This window comes from Apodemus sylvaticus (assembly GCF_947179515.1).
Source record: "Apodemus sylvaticus chromosome Y unlocalized genomic scaffold, mApoSyl1.1 SUPER_Y_unloc_6, whole genome shotgun sequence".
Classification (NCBI taxonomy): Eukaryota; Metazoa; Chordata; class Mammalia; order Rodentia; family Muridae; genus Apodemus; species Apodemus sylvaticus.
In genome coordinates, this window is record NW_026263000.1 from 1819 (window position 1) to 16109 (window position 14291).

The 14291-nt window shown below is 43.4% G+C and overlaps 1 pseudogene; it reads left to right on the forward strand.

Annotated features, from left to right (window-relative positions):
- The first annotated feature begins 701 nt into the window (after positions 1-701).
- Positions 702-12698, forward strand: LOC127676093 (NT-3 growth factor receptor-like; annotated as a pseudogene).
- Positions 12699-14291: the final 1593 nt, after the last annotated feature.

Here is a 14291-nt window from a genome sequence, read left to right on the forward strand (position 1 = left end):
CTGCTGTTGAATGTTTTCCTCGGTTGAATCTGGATCTCACCAGTTTCAGTTATACTGACTAATCAACTTGTTCTAGGAATCCTGTGTTTCTGCCTCTGGAGTGCTGTGATTAGAGGTGGGGCCCCGGGCACTTGGTATTTACAGCATTTTATAGTCTGGGGATGCAAACTCCCCATCCTCATGCTTGAGTGGCCAACATTTAACCAGCTGAGCTGCCTCCCCAGGCTCCTTCCCTTATTACTTTTTAATTTCAATTTTTTTCTGGTGTATATTTGTGACACGCATTGAAGGGTTCCATTAAGATAGCCCTATTTCAAGTGTAACATGTGTTTGATCATATTCATTCCCAGATTGTCTTCTCTCTTCCTCATTCCGGAGTTGCTGTCCTACTCCCATTTCTTCCTTCACCTTTCTTCTGGTTTCATGACTGTCTCTATATCTGTCCCTGTCTCTCTGTCTTCAATCCTATCTCTGTCTCTCTCTGTGTCTGTCTCTCTGTCTCTGTCTCTGTCTCTCTCTCTCCTTGTTTTATACATCTATATGAAATCTAGGATCCTTGAATGAGAGGAAACATGATGACTTTTTATCTGATTCTGGCTTATTTCATGGAGGAGCAGCAAGGGGCTCACTGGACTCAGCCCTGGGAGGGAGCTGGGCCATCCACTGTTCAGGGATTCCTTCCCCTCTCTTCTTGACCACAGGAGACTGGAACAGAAACTTCTTCAACTGCAGCTGTGACATCCGCTGGATGCAGCTGTGGCAGGGACAGAGGGAGGTGCGGCTCAACAGCCAGAGCCTTTACTGCATCAGTGCTGATGGCTCCCAACTCCCCCTCTTCTGCAAGAACATCAGCCAGTGTGGGGAGTGAGCTTCAGTACTGCCAGGTCTGGCTGGTATCCCACACCCCCTAGAGAAAGGGCTTGTGCTGCGGGCTGGCCAGGACCTCTTTGCCAGCTGTCTCCAGCCTTGACCTCTGCAGTTGATACAGATGAGACCAAGATTTGCCCTTCCTGGTCATGTCTGTCTTGAGCCAGGTACGGCAAGATTAGTCCTAGAAAGAAAGGCAAAAAGGAATCCCATGTGCCCTTCTTAGCTGATCCCTTATCTCTCTGAGTCACCTGTCAATCAAACTTGAAGAAGCATGTTTTAATTTGCAGCCTCTAGACTTGCTATATTGGGAGCTTATGTGGTGTTTTCTAGAACATCGCTTCTATGCCCAACTAGACTAGAGAATGGAACCCATAGTTCCTATGGATCTGGACACACACACACACACACACACACACACACACACACACACACACACACCAGTTTGTAAGACAGTACTCCCAGTTGTTTGAAGCTACAGGTATGGTTGCTAGAATGGCATTCCATGAACAGGAGCATCACTCAGACCCTGCTAGGAGCATAAGCTGGATGCACTTCTGTTCTTAGTTCCGAGATCTTTGGAGTGGGAGCTGTCAGTCATCTGGGGGTGGGGTTATAGTTATTACTTTTCACATTGATCTGATAGAGTGAATAAAAGACAGAAGAATTTATTTTGGCTCACATTTTGAGAGTGGGGCCCATTATGATGAGGAAGGCATAGCTACAGGAAGGCAGTTTGAGGCAGATGGCTACTTTGTAATCAGAGTCTGGATCAGAGTGAGGGATGAATGTTGGTGCTCACCTCAGCTTCTCCGTTTTTGTTTTTGTTTAGTCAGGCCCTAGCCCACAGGATGGTGTCTGCCCACGTTGGTCAATCTATTCTCTCAGGCATGCTTAGAGTGTCTCTAGGTAATTTTTGAGCTTGTCAAATTGATACTGACCACCACGAGGTTCTGACCGAGTTCAGGGAAGTTGTGTTAGCTATGCCAGCATTGTCATTGGGCAAGGCAGGAAGTGCCACTGTGTGCCTGGAGGCAGAACTCCTCTGTGTTACACTCACCTGGCATTCCATCTCCTTCTCTCTCCTCTCTCATCTCAGATCTCCCTGAGATCAGTGTAAGTCATGTCAACCTGACTGTCCGAGAAGGAGACAATGCCGTCCATCACTTTGCAATGGCTCTGGCTCTCCTTTGCCTGACGTGGACTGGATTGTCACGGGACTTCAGTCCATCAACACGTACCAGGTAGGTGTCCTATAACCAGGCCCACCAAGAGTTAAGGAATGAGTGTCCCTTAATTTAAGGAAGAAGGGGCAAATCATGATCCTGTTCCTCTGGGAAGAAATGTATAGACTCAGATTCTATAGAGATGTAAGTATCTTGTCATTTTGATCTTTGTTGTGGTGCTCAACCTTCTGTGCATTGGTTTCCTGTTTTACAAGAGTCACCCAGTTTTACCACTTACTACCCAGTATTAATTTGAGGATCACCTGAATTACAAAGGATCTGGAAACATTGTTTGTGTGTTTTCAATAATGAGACTTCATTCAGCTTTTACTTCTTCCTAGAAGTGTTAGGGGTTAGAAAAGGAAGCCGTCCTTGTGTAAATGGTTGGTTATTGTCTTCTCATTGGGGTTTACAGACCAATCTGAACTGGACCAATGTTTATGCCATCAAACCTGACCCTGGTGAATGTGACAAGCAAGGACAAACAGCTTCACCCTGACATGTATTGTGGAGAACGTGGTGGGGCATGAGCAATGCCCGCGCTGCTCTCATTAGTCTACTGTAAGTGCATGCCATCATGGTGGACAGAGAGGTACCAGACAGAGGCTGGGATGGGCAGATCTATAGCTATGGCTCATCTAGAGTCCCCAACCCTGGTCTTTCAAGAAGGGCAGAAAGGTTGTCATAAGGCAAACCTCAAAAATACAGCCAAGAAAATTTTCTTCCCTTGGTGGAAGATTTACCTCTTTAGTTCAGTTTCATATTCAAAGATCTCCTAGGTTGGCCCATTTTACCTTTTAGCATCCATGAAAGGTCTCCATCTCTTGAGGGAAGCTCCAGCTAAGATAGATCCAATATGCTTAGATAAAAGCACACATTTTTCACTTCTGTTGGCTGGTGGTGGGAACTCTGCTTCCCTCAAGCTTTTCAGAGCAGGGTGAGAAGTGGGATCCCCATCCTGCTTCCTAGAAGGTTTTTCAATACATAGGTGACTCTGTGTCCTCGATATCAGCTTGCTTTTCCCCACAGACCCTCCATGTGTGGTGAGCCTGGTGGAGCCTGAGGTATGCCTGGAACATTGAATTGAGTTGTGGTACGTGGCAACCCGACACCCACGCTGCACTGACTGTACAATGGACAGCTACAGAGGGAGTCCAAGATCATTCACATGGACTACTACCAAAAGAGTGAGGTCTCGGAGGGCTGCCTGCTCTTCAACAAGCCCACCCACTACAACAACAGCAACTACACCCTCATTGCTAAGAATGCCCTGGGTACAGCCAACCAGACTATCAATGGCCACTTCCTTAAGGAACCATTTCCAGGTGAGGCATGTATACATTTCTTCTGGAAGCTGAGGGATTGGTGTGGTGGTTTGAAAGAATGAACAGTACTGATGCTTAGTGACCTGAATAACTGAGCTCACATTGGGCCAGGGAGAGTCACTACCTGCATTTTGTGCAAACTAGGATAAAACCTCCATTTTCATGGCTACCACAGCAAACTCCAGGATCCTCCAGAAAGACCTATTGTGCAAATAAAGATGTTCTGTATTGTAGCAGAGAAATCTGGGACTTTAGAGATGAATGATACGGTAGAGAATCTTGACCCAGTGTTTTACTTACCTAAGGATGCTATTCAAGACTTGAGAGTATACCTTTATGAAGCCCCAGTTTCCTCAGCTGTGAAATGGGCACAAGTACAAGTGCAATGCTCCACTAAGAGTTTTATGGCTTTTGAATGAGTTAAGAGGCAGGCTTGGTTTGTGACAATGGTTCATTTATCTCCATTGCTGTGGACTTCATCTTTGATCACAGTCAACCTCATATTTAATGGATTGATGTCTTAACCTCAGCTGCAAGGCTTGCCTTGGGCCTGGCTCTGGGGCTGGGCTCTTTTCTGCTTTTGTTCCATGGTAACTTAATGGAGAAGTAGATGATGCTATCAGCTTCTCACAGTACAAGTGCCACACTGACTGGAGCCAATAGTTATAGTAATGGAAGAACTCTGAACTTGGGGATGTGATTCTGCCTCTTTCATTCTGTCCAAATACCCTCCTGAAGTTGGAGAAGAAGAAAAGTCCAAATGCGCTTAAAGAGAGAGCCTACCACAATGTTTCATGATGGGTTATACACCTGATAAGTTTCTGCCCTTGTGGCTGTGTTTTTTTTTTTTTTTTTTTTTTTTGGTGACTTCTGTGATTTGTGCTGAGGGCAGATTAGGAGACTTCCTGATCTTCAATCCTCAGAAGTCAGAGGTTTTAATGGGATAGAGAAGTGTATGGAATGCTATTACACAGTTCCAAAATAGGAAGGCATCAAAAGCTGGCACCATGCTACATCTGTTTGGAGGTACGTGAGGTCATAGCTACAAATAACCATGGAGTGTTGGCTCTGGAAAGCTTATTTATCTCAGTGTATGGGAAGGAGCGCTAGGGCCCCACAAGTGACACTGGAGAGAGAAGTGGGGCTGCAGGTTGTTCTAAAGGCTTGTAACTGATGTCCTGGATGACACAGCCACACCAGAAATGGTCTAGAATGTGCTCATAATTGAGACTCTAGCAGTTTCTATATTCTGACCTTCCCCCTCGCCCCAACATCACCAAAGTATACTCAATGAAACCTCAAGACATTTTCCAATATGGACCACAGTGGGGTCTCTTTTGGATAAAAGATGCATCCTGTCTTGCACTGTGATATTAGTGGCTTTTGAATATGGTGATAATTGTAGATTGAATCAGAATTTCTGTTTCCAAAGGGAAGCTCTTAGGACATGGAGAGCACCCTGGAACATTACAGAGGGAGGTGAGATGCTCAGAGCTCCTTCCTCCAGAGAGTGCTCTGAAAGTTCCTGGACAGCAAGGGAAATGGGGGACAGGAAGGATATAGTCCTTGGTTTACCCTCTCCCCTTCCAGGAGAGAACAGTGTCTCAGTATCATAAAGCCATGTAGACACAGGCCCTGTACACACACATATATTCATAGTTGGTCGTAGATGGTTTGGTTTTCAAGGTTTCTAGACAAGCAGAGTCAGTATCACCTGGGACTGAGTCAAACAACTTAAAATTCAAATTCTCAAGTTTCCTTAGTTCTTTTGAAGCAGAGGTTCTGGGTGTGAGTTCTGAAGAGATGGATTTTTTAGTTTCCCGATGGCTTTGATAATTCTTCCTTTGCAATCAGCTGCCATTAACAATTGGTGACAACTCAGCTCCAGGAGGAGGGAAGAAGTGGGTTATGGAATCCCTGAGAGCTGGATAAAAGGGTGGTTCTCTTTGTGTGATAGTTCACTTGTTTTATGAACCTTTTTGTGAAAGGAATAGATGGATGATTCAAAGGCTGTGACAGGAAAGATGGGTTGTCTGTGTCATGTGACAATATTTCTCAATGTTCAGAAGAGTAAATCATCTGGAGGAGCAGGCAGGGATAACCTACAACCCTGTAAGCTCAACCTTGTGAAGGCACTCTTGGGATCCTTCACTGGCCTGAGAGTATTAAAATATGATATTTATCATGTGTATCTTTTTCTTTCATTCCCCAGCAGCCAAGTGCTATTGTTAAGAGCCAGAACTCTGAGGTTGGGAAGATCCAGGTCACAGGCCACCTGTGATTCTCAGGACAGGTGGGCCAGTTTGCTAGGATGGTGTTGAACACATGGGCAGTGCCCCGCACCTCTGTTTCTTTACCTGTGAATGGGCGTGATTGCCGTGGCCCCTGTGTAGGTTGCATTGCAGAGTAAATGAAGTTCAGTTTGCCAAATGCTCAACAGTGCACTCGAACAAAGAAAAGTCCTCATTGTTGTTGGCTCCTGTTGTGATCTCTAGGGTGCAGAGGTGAGGAGAGTTCCAGAACAGAAGTCATTCTCAGTCCAGGTGGGAAATTCAAGCAGACAGTCCCAGAGCAGGTTAGGGTAGTGACTGGTGTTCAGCACCAGAGTTCAGGTGTACATGTAACTCCCTGTCAGAGTTGTCACCTTAGACACACTACTTAACTTGCTTCTCCTTCAGAAAGTTGTTTCAGGGGTGGCAGAGAAATGACTCAGTGATTAAAGATTCTTTCTGCTTTCCAGATGACCTGACTCTAGTTTCCAGTACTTACACTATACATCTCGAAAGTACCTGGGTGGGATCTGATGACCTTTAATGGACTCTGTGCCACAAAAATAAACACAAATACTCCTAATAAAAGTAAACCTTGTTTTTTTAAAGTCACGATGAAGAGTCGAGAAATTACTCCACAGGTACAAGCCCTTTCCCTACAACAGGAGTTCTCAACCTTCTTAATGTGTGACCTTTAATACAGTTCTTCATGTTATGGTGACTCATAACTATAAAATTATTTCATTGCAACTTCATAATTGTATTTCTGCATCAGTTACAAACAATAATATAGATTTCTGTGTTTTCAAATGGCTTTGAGTGACCCCCATGAAAGAGTCATTTGATTCCCCCAAAGGAGTCATGACCCACAAGTTGCAAATTACTGCTTTTCAAGCATGAGGACATATATTTGAATCCCTAGAATCTATTTTGAAAAATCCAGGCATAGTTGTGCATGCCTGTAACCCCAGCACTGGGGAGGCAGGGACAAGACAGACTGATTCTAAGAGCTTCCTGTTCAATGAGCTATCTAGCTTCCACATGCATACACATGGCTGTGCCCATATAATGCTCTCTCTCTCTCTCTCTCTCTCTCTCTCTCTCTCTCTCTCTCTCTCTCTCTCTCTCACACACACACACACACACACACACACACACACACACACACACAGAGAGAGAGAGAGAGAGAGAGTGAGAGAGAGAGAGAGAGAGAGAGAGAGAGAGAGAGAGAGAAACAGGCAGGCAGGTAGGTACACACACACAGATAAACAGGCAGACACACACACACACACACACACACACACACGTTTCTTGCAGTATAAATGCTATCTGGCTCCAGTGAAGGACTTGCTAATTCATGCTCGAAAGTCATAGAATAATTTTTGAGATTACAGGATTCAAACGTGTGGCCAAAATATTTGGCTGCAGGAAAAATATTCTCCAATAAATGAGAGCCTGCACATAAATAATAGAAGAAATGGATAATGTAGATTAATCCAGCTCTTGTCTCTTTTCATGCTTCAAAATTCAGGCAAAATCCCCATCTCCTTCATTATTCCCTTGACCAGATCGTCCCCACTGTTATACAGAACAGGCAACAACAACAACAACAAACCAACCAATCAGACAACAGTTACTGCCATGCATATTTGCTAATAGACTCCACAGAAGGCACACCACTTTCTGCAAATAGAAGAAAGCCAGCTAGTCTATGATGAATAGCTCAGTGGCTACAGCTTCTTCAAGGCTTAGCCAAGGGTCTGCTGAGTGAATAAATGAGTGAAGCAGCTGACAAGCAGCCAGTGAATGATTTGTCCTTATGTTTCAGGGTCTGGCAGGCTCATGACCAGGGCTTGGCATTGTGGTGCAATTGTCTCACAGAGGGATTAGCAGCATCCTTATCACCTGAGAATTTAGAGAGACAAATTCTCCAGGCTGGGGGACTGACTCAGTGGTGGACTTGTTCAGAATGTACCAGTGAGGGGCTGGAGGTATGACTCAGTGGTAGAGGGTTTGTTCAGAATTTATCAGAGCCTTGGGGTATGGTTCTGATGGTAGAAGACTTGCTTAATAGTGTGAGGCCCTGGATTCGATCTTCAGCAACGCATAGACTCTATTAAAATGTAGGCAGACCTCATGAATCAGAATTTCTGGGATGAGGACCACTACTCCTGATTTAATTTCACTTCATTTAGAAATAAAATAGGCCTTAAAAGGGGTAAAAGTCACAAAATACCTAGAACTTTCTTCTACCCTTCATTTGAACTATCCCATGTGTTGGTATCTCACTCAGCCACAATATGGCACTCAAAACCAGGGCAGAGATATTCATTTAACATGGTTATTTAACGTACAGACTGCTGACATGTGATCAGTGGCCCCAACAGTGTCCTGGGTTCTATAGGATCCCACCCAGGATTAGACAGACATCAAATTTATTTTCTGTATGGTAGTCTCAGTCCTTTTGAACCTGGGATAGGTCCTTAGATTTTTTTTTTATACTTTTTAATTCTTTTATATTTTTGGAAAGAGCGTCATGGAAATGTTTCTCTACCCTTTTGGTCCATCCTGTTGAAGAATTCAAGATGTTGCCATGGCTTATCAGTGATGAGGTCAGCTTTATCCCTTGGTCAGATGCTGTTTGTCAGATTCTTTCACTGCAAAGTGACTTTTTTTCACCCTTAGCTAATCAGAATAAGGCTTGGAAAAGATACAAATAACTTGATTCTCACCATCTTTCCCATACAGCGATTTTAACATTTATTGATGATTCTTGCCTACACAATTATCTATTTAGTATTTCCCAAATGACAGTGGTTTCTGCTTCAGTTCTTTGTTAGCTGAAATTCCACTGTAAGAAGAACTCCCACTCATTTGTTCAATTAGACTTTTGCTTATATGAAGGATTTGTCGGTGTCCCTTTAATTCATGTATTTGCTTTCTAGGTTTGTCAGAGTAAAGCAGTGTAGACTGTATGGCTTAGAGAGCAGAAATGCACTTTATCTCAATTCTGGAGGTTGGAATCTGAGACCAACTGTTTTCAGGCTTGGTTTATCCCAAGGCTTCTCTCCTTGGCTTGTGGATTCTTTTTATTCTGTGTCTTTGCTTGCCCTTCCCTTCCGCTGAGCACATCTATGTCCTAATGCCTTCTTATCAGGACTTCATGACTGCATTTTCATGAATGTACCTCGTCTCCAAATAGAGTGACTTTCTGAAGTACTGAGATTACAGTGCATCTTTATCTTGAGGCAGCACAATCTGCAGTCTGTAACAAACTGTGGCTTTTATTAGTGTTCATTTGGGTTGTCTTACATCTTACCTGAGCATCGATGCCTGCTTTCTCTTCTTGGGACCATGCATCTTTAAGTGCTTTCTTGCTATCCTGAACAGACGAGCACACTTTTTATTTTTCCTGTCCTATATCTGAAACAGTCCATTTCTCTAGAAAACTCCCCTTCCTTTCAATGGAGAATGATACCAGTCATCTTCTGATGATTCCTTTCATTATGTGCTCAAGTTTGAGCAGTGCTAGTAGAGTGGTTAAGAGCCCAGCTTTAGATTTGGATCAACTCTAATTTCTTTCTAGATGAACATCATTCAATTACTTAATCTCTAGAACTCTGCTATACATGCTCTAGGAAGTTACAAGGCTTGGATGACATAGCACTTGAAGGGCCAAGAGCATTCCCTGGCTCCTAATCAATGTCCAACTGAGGATTAGTTTTTATTATTGGGAGAGTCATTTTTACAGGCCAAAGTTCATTTAAAACATTGTCCACATGGATGATTAAAAAGGGGTCTCCCAAACTTCTCAATGAGCTGTCAGCATTCAGTTAAATGCAACTGAACTGTATCATTACTTGGATTTGCTCAGAAAGTTTTCTGAGGTATGACCATATTGTGGTCCTCATCTATGTAGAGAGATAATATACAAAGACATCCTAAAGGCTGCAAGAGTGAATAATCGTGGGTTTTGAGACCCCCCCCCCCATTGGACGTAAACATATTGGAGGAAGAAAATCCATTTTAGGGTGAGAGTTGGGCCTGCTCTGAAGTCCCATCTTCAGTGTCCTGGTACCCAAAGGAGGGATGCTGTGGTCAGGAATATAGATAGGACCTCAGTTCTCTGCCTCGCAATGAAACTAGCTGGGTTGTTACTTCCCAACTGGACTACTTCTTTGAGACCAGGAGCTACATCTACAAATGCCAAAGTATCCATTTTGTAGGAGTGGCCCCATGAAAAGGTAGTGCTGTCATCTTCATGATAGGTAGGGTGACTTGGGAAGAATTTCTTGCTGTGAGAATGGGGACTCATGTTAAATGGGAGAGGTTACAGCTAGTACGATGCAGTCCTATATGACCCATTATATTTTTATTACCGTTGCTAATTGACATTTTGTTCTTTTTTTCCCCCAGAGAGCACAGATTTCTTTGGCTTTGGTAAGTTGGCTCCATTTTGGCATTGAAACTCTTTGTCCTGATAGTTTGGCGATTGTTAAATGCTGATTGCCTAGTAATTGTTCCTACCCCCTTAGCAGGTGAGGGTGTCTTAGTACATTAGGAAAAGGAGGAAGACCTAAGTCCACTTGTCTTGGCCAGTTGCCCTGTACCACAGGTTCTCCTACAGCACTACCAACCCCCTCATTCTGTACTGAGGGTAAATGCAATTGCACTGTTGGATCCTTACTTTGATTTGCTCAGAGAGTTTTCTGAGGTATGACCATATCATGGTCCTCATTCAGGTAGCGAGATAATATACTAAGACATCCTAAAGGCTGCAAGAGGTGAATAATAATGGGTTTTGAGATTTCCATTGATCCTCTCAGGTGTTCTTATAGAGAAAATATGGAGTCGGTAAACTTGCCAGCATTTCTCTTCTGCCTTAAGTGATCAAACATTTGGCCACAACCTACCTTGGGTAAAATATGTGTTTTTTCATGGGCTCACATGTCCTTGAGCAGTATCATTGAAACTCAGTTTAGAACAGTGTTGAGGGTAGGCTGGGCAATTCTTGAAGTAGTTGACATTTAGTTTGTTTTTTTTTTTTTTTTTTTTTTTTTTTTTTTTTTTTTGATTACTTTCCCATGATGGGATCAGCAGCAATCACTGCCATTCTGCCCATTTCTGGCCATGGATAGTAGAACAACCCTATGTAAGAATACTCTGGCTATTTGGAAATATGGAAATGCCATCCTAGACTCCTTAACTTGTTCTTGGTCATTAAAAAAAACCTATAATCTCTCAGATGTCTCTTTAGAGAATTCAGAACTCAGATTATTTCTTGCAAGGAAGTGACTGGAGGTAGAGATGACACTTGGTGCTATTTCCTGGCCCATTGACTAGTATTTAATTCCAATTGCCATTGTGTTCTGAAACCAGTCTTAGGGGAATGTCTAGAGGGCTGTTTATTAAGATGGTGAGCCAGGGATTCACTGAGAAGTGAGAGGAAAACAGGGGAAGAAGGTCAGGAAGGGAGAAGGAAAGGCATGCCCTAGTCAGCAGGTAACGAAGTCAATGACAGCAGGGCAGCTGCCACTGTTAAAATCTTCTTAATTCTTCCACTGGCCATGATTCCAAGCCATGTTCATCACTCCTGTCCTGGACTTTATATTGTGGTGTGCTCTCTGGGCTGTGGAGTAGGAGGTGGGACAGAGTCTGCCATCCTTTGGGATTCTTTTTGTAATTCTGTAGCATGCATGAAGCAGGTAGCTACGCTGGAACTCAGTCCCTGGTAATGTCTGCTCAGCCAGGAGGGTGGACCTAGAGACTTGTTTACCCAGGACCAGGCAGGCACTTACTTGGGGCCAGTCAGCTAACTGTTGTCCTCTCCTTTGTATTTCTTTTCAGAGTCTGATGCTAGCCCTACACCACCTATCACTGTGACCCACAAACTGGAGGAAGACACTTTTGGGGTGAGTTACTACCTAGTTAAAAGGGACACATTTAAGGGTAGAGTCATTTTCAGACTTTGTTTGAGATGCTAACTTGTCCACATTGTCTCTCACTTGAAACAAATGGTAGAAAAAATATGCAATGAGGATTAATTTCCTTCACAGTGGTTTAAACTGTCCTTGTTTGATGGGAGTGCTTCATTGTTCGAAGAAGCCTTTGAAGAACCTGCTAGGAAGAGAACAGTTTGAAATTCCCAGTCCCTGAGGAGTCTGGCTGGGCTGGCTTGCAAGGCCTGTTACCTGGCAAATCTACAAAAACCTGAGCTACTCAGATACTGTCCTTATATAGTTTTTTCCATGACTGGATCAGAGCCTGAGGTTTCCCTGGGGAGAAGTAGAAAGGCATCTCTTGAGTCCAGAGCTCCTGAACTTCTCTGAGTAGAAATTCTATGTAAAGATTTCAATGGGAAGAAAAAGAATTTTCTTGCTCATTGAAACACTAGAAAGAAATTTCCCCCAATATTGTGATTCTAGAATGGCCTCAAGGTAAGAGGGACTCAGAATATTGAATTATTCAATGTTCCCTAATGGATCAGATTAATTTATATTTTGTTAAACAAATATTTTAAAGATTTCTTAAGGTCACATAAAATGACTTCTAAAGACTTTACTTCAGGGATACCTGATATTTTGACATTGTGACATTGTGATGTATATAGATGTCCTGGGGTGCATGTGGGATGCCACATGTAGGCTTCTGCCTTCACACACCTAAACAGCAGGGTTTTAGGGGGATCCTATTCTGCTGAAACAGGTTTGTTCTCATTTGGGTACCTGCATTAGTTTTGAGTGTCTTAGGGCCTCATGTGACTGCTCTTGACTGTCTGTTTGGCTTCTAATAGGTGTCCATAGCAGTTGGACTTGCTGCCTTTGCCTGCGTCCTTCTGGTGGTTCTCTTTATCATGATCAACAAATATGGTCGCCGGTCCAAATTTGGAATGAAGGGTAAGGTATTGCTTTTTCAGTCCCAAGAGTTCCATGATTTCCACCTTTTGATCAAAAGACAGTTTCACCTCCATCTTCTCTCTGATAAAGCCTCTGGTCATTGGACCTTGGTAACTCTGGTAGACCCCTGCCTGTGCCATTTTGGGTTATTATGGACCAAAGACTGTGTTGGGATCTATTGGAACCAAACAACAATGTTGGAAACTACTGGTTGTTCAGATGGACTTGTGTGATGAGCACAGTTTAATCAGGAAGTTTGGTATGAGGCAAAGGGCAATTCTTTTCCTTAGTGGGTGATATAAGGGGCTGTTCATTTGAGTGACTTTTTCTCTTGTCTGTACCTAGCTTGGGAATCTTGTTGTGACTTAACACAGTGAGGTGGAGGGTGGTGAACTCTGGTATTGAAAAACTGCCCGTGCTGTTGTATCTCAGCACGTAGCTCCACACACAGTCCTGGAACGGATGCCAAGAGCAACGTGTTTTCTAAATCTGCTGGCCAGCTTCCATGAAGAGAGTACTCAACCCCATTACAACAGAAGTAGTGTGCTGGGATGTGGTGCTCTGCCTAAGCTCGCGTGAGGCATCAGGCATGAGAGGGGTTAATATGATGAACTAGCATCCACAGATGTGGCCAAATGATTGGAAAGAAACTGGGTGTTACTGATTCCAGAACCCAATCTTGATTTCCAAGTGTCTTTCCAGCTGGGGCTGTCATGCATGGCTGATGTTGGTAGAGGTGGGGAGGGAGGGGGACTTAAGGTTTACTTATGCAGCATTCATTGTGATGTTTGCCGGTGGCATTATGAAATCCAGAAAGATGAACTCCTAAGGCTTTAATACTTGAAGCTAGTTTCTGTGATAGGAGTCTTGACTCTGGGGACCAGGCATTAAATCAGAGAGCATGAACAGCATTCATAGGAACAGACTTTCATGGATTCATATGCAAAAGTAAATATTTGTGTGACTGTATGTTGTGAAGAGTAAAGTATTTGTACATAAATTGAGCTAGACTTAATTATATTGTCAAGGTTCTGGACCTTCCCTAAAAGGTAAGAGCATTGGCATATAGGCAGCTACCCAGAAATGATAGAGTTGAAAGGTGGGAGGCTTTCTTGAGGCTTCTGCCTCTGAACACTTTGCTTTGATGAATTTGAATAAGTCATGGATAAAGGCAAGCCACGTTTTCTTTTTCTTCTTGACCTCCCTCCTTCCCTCCCTCTCTTCTTCCCTCCCTCCCTCCTTCCCTTCCTCCCTCCCTCCCTCCCTCCCTTGTACTTCCTAACCTCTTTTCTCTCTCTTCTTCTTTTATTCCTTTCCACTCCATTCTTCTGTCACTCCTTCCTCCTCTCTGTGACCTAGGGAACTTAGATATGGTGAGTAATTGTTTTACCTTTGAATTATACCTCCAGTTTTTGGCAATAGTTGGAAATAGTCTGAGTAAGAGAAATACATATGCTGGTAACTTCCAAGGACAAAATAGTTTTTAATGGCTTAAACAAGTCTGGACTACTCTTGGGCACATTGACTAATGACACATTTTCTGCCAGCCCTTACCATTTGTCCATAGAGCTCCACAGGTTTAAATGGAATGGCCACCAAGTGACTCAAAGCCAGCTCTGTCTTGGGTAATCCTTGGACCCTTGGCATTGAGCACTGCTGCTATGTTTTTTTCTATAACCCTTTCCTTTTTCTCCATGAGCAAATATC